Below are 2,699 nucleotides of genomic sequence, written 5' to 3' on the forward strand. Positions count from 1 at the left end.
TGCTTTGGCTCTTTCCCAGAGGTTTTGTTGAGTTGTGTTTTCATTGTCATTTGTTTCAAGAAACTTTTCAATTTTATTTCTATTTCTTCTAATACCCACTCATGTTCAAGCAAGGTGTTTTTCAGCTTCCAAATGTATGGGTATTTACCCCCTTATCCTCTTGTTATTAATTACTAATTTTTCAGCATTGTAGTCTGAGAAGGTACTCTATATTATTTCTTGGTTTTTAATTTATTGATGCTTATCTGGTGACCTAAAATATGATCTATTCTTGGGAATGCTCCATGCACATTGGAGAAAAAAGCATACTGTACTTTTTTAGGGTGAATTAATCTATAAATATTTATGAGATTGAATTGGTTCATTGTGTGGTTTAATTCTTCAGCATCTTTGTTGAGTTTCCTTCTGGTAAGTCTATCTTTTCTTTCTTTCTTTCTTTCTTTCTTTTTTACAGACCTTCTTTCTGCCATACTCTTGCTTTCAGATTATTTTATTGATGCACGTTCTGTTACACAGGATGTACACATCAGGTGATAAAAGGTACAAGACATTCTACAACTGAGCATAACTTTCTGTAACTCAACAGACAAAGCAATTACACTCACTATAAGTATCTGGCAGTAATTTTTCCAGGAAAAAAAGGGTTTAAATTGTTTAACACTATTTAAGCACATCTAATATTTGATAACTACATGGTTCAATACAGCAATACAGAACAATTACACAAAATATGTTACCATCAAAAATACAACCAAAATTAAAAGGGCAAAGAAAACCTATAAAACTTTTTCGTACAGGAAAATGCTTTTGAAGTATGCATGTAACTGCCCCCCATTCTTTTAAAGAAAATCTACTGTAAGCAAAGTTATAAACCTCCAGAAAAATCACACATAGCATTACCAAGCATATCACCAAAAAGTGTACAATATGCACACTTGGAAAATACAAAATTAAAAAAAAATTGTGAGCAACAGATGAGCTTCATATTTATAAGAATGTGAAAAGAAGTCCAATATTTAACAGTTGTATAAAGAATTGTCTTTTGGTGCAAAGATCATGAGGTGTCCTTCAGCAGGGACCATACTTTACAAAAACACTGTGTTTTGGAAATGAGATCACAAGATAGAGCATCCTAGCAATGTCATCTTATTAAAGTTTGTTATGTTTTTTTAAAATTTTTTACTACTTTATCAAAATATGTCCCTTAAGTGTAGGATTCATTTTATTATCTTTCCTAGAAACAATATACAAAGGAGAGGCATGTATATATATTCCACCGAAGCTCCTGGAAGGTATTTGCCCAGGCTGAGAGGGCTCCTCTCTTCCTTTCACTGGTTGTTTTTATTTAGCCTTACCGTGTGTTAAGATGTGAGATTTCAGGTTAGTTGACTGAGCAAACTTCTTATTACAAACATCAAAGGGCCACTCATAGGGCCTCTTTCCGGTGTGAATTTGCACGTGTGTGCACAAATTGATGTTCAGTGAAAAGTGATTTCTATAGCCTTTGAACGTGCACTGAAAAGGCTTCTCTCCAGCATGAACCAGTTCTTACCGTATCAGCTTCAAGCTCCAACAAAGGCTATGCCACACTCTGCCCAGACATGCACGTGGGGGCCTTGTGTATGTGCAGTTGCATCCTCATGGCAGTGTTGTCCCTAAACATCTTGCGTAGCCTTTATGAGGGGAAGGTATTGTTCTTGGACCCTTATTTTTTTTTAATTCTTTTGCTTCATTCTAGCAAATTCTGCAAGCTATTTGGGATCTGAAAGATTGATGCCCCAAATCCCACCATGAGGCAGCTTCTTCCCCTTCATGTACTTTGAGTAAACAGGAGGAGAGTTCTCCTCGACGATCTGTTCTTCAACCACGGTCTCATGGTCAATATCTTTTTCCTCATCTGACAACCACATGGTGACTGAGAACTTGCCCTCCAAGGTCTTGATCTGCACCGGCTTCTGCTTCTGCTCCCACTTCTTATTGCCCGGGCCGCTGCCATCTGCCATGGAGACGGCAGCCACCCAGGCAACTCTTCTTGCTGCCGTCCTTCTTGACGTGGAAACTGCCCACCACTGCCGCTGCTCTTGCCAGCCTCCACCACAGTGACCAGCGTCTGCTCAGTGTAGTCATTGTCACCACCAGAGCAGACACTGGAATGCGAATCTGGTCCTCGAAGCTGTCCTTGGCACACAGCCTATCCGAGGTATTACCGCCCACCACCTCCCTGCATCAGGATCACCTCCTGGTAATGGTTCACTGGCTCGGGTCGTCAGTGACCAGTGGCTGCAGCCCAATCATGTGCAGGTGATAGTGGTGGTGGTGATGGTGGCCGTAACCCCCTCATGCTCAGTGCTGTTCTCATCATTGTTGTAGTCTTCCTCCTCCTTGTATACCGTGGTCTCGATGGCTTTCATCAGAATGTTCTCCACCTGGATCTCCTGCAGCTCCACGAGCCTTCTGTGGTGATGTCCAGGGTGTTGCCTGAGGCCATGGATGTGGGTTCCACCTCCAAGGCTGCAGTGGTCTTGACTCCAGGCTGTAGGCGAGGAGGCAGCTGGCCACTGGGAAGAAAAGCTAACAGAGGAAAGTGGTGCAGAGGGGATGGGCAGCCCGCTCCCCTCCCTCATTACTTTGCCTCCCTGTGCCTCAACCTCCCCCACTGCCCGGTGCCTCCTCCTGCCCTTGGACTGGCACTCCCAGTT

At 42.3% G+C, this 2,699-nt stretch overlaps 1 pseudogene; it reads right to left on the minus strand.

Annotated features, from left to right (window-relative positions):
• Positions 1-1,341: 1,341 nt before the first annotated feature.
• LOC102874108 lies at positions 1,342-2,488 on the minus strand (annotated as a pseudogene).
• Between the last annotated feature and the right edge of the window lie 211 nt (positions 2,489-2,699).

The sequence above is a fragment of the Elephantulus edwardii genome, unplaced genomic scaffold (assembly GCF_000299155.1).
Source record: "Elephantulus edwardii isolate Elephantulus edwardi_28Jun2011 unplaced genomic scaffold, EleEdw1.0 scaffold00184, whole genome shotgun sequence".
In the NCBI taxonomy this organism is placed as follows: domain Eukaryota; kingdom Metazoa; phylum Chordata; class Mammalia; order Macroscelidea; family Macroscelididae; genus Elephantulus; species Elephantulus edwardii.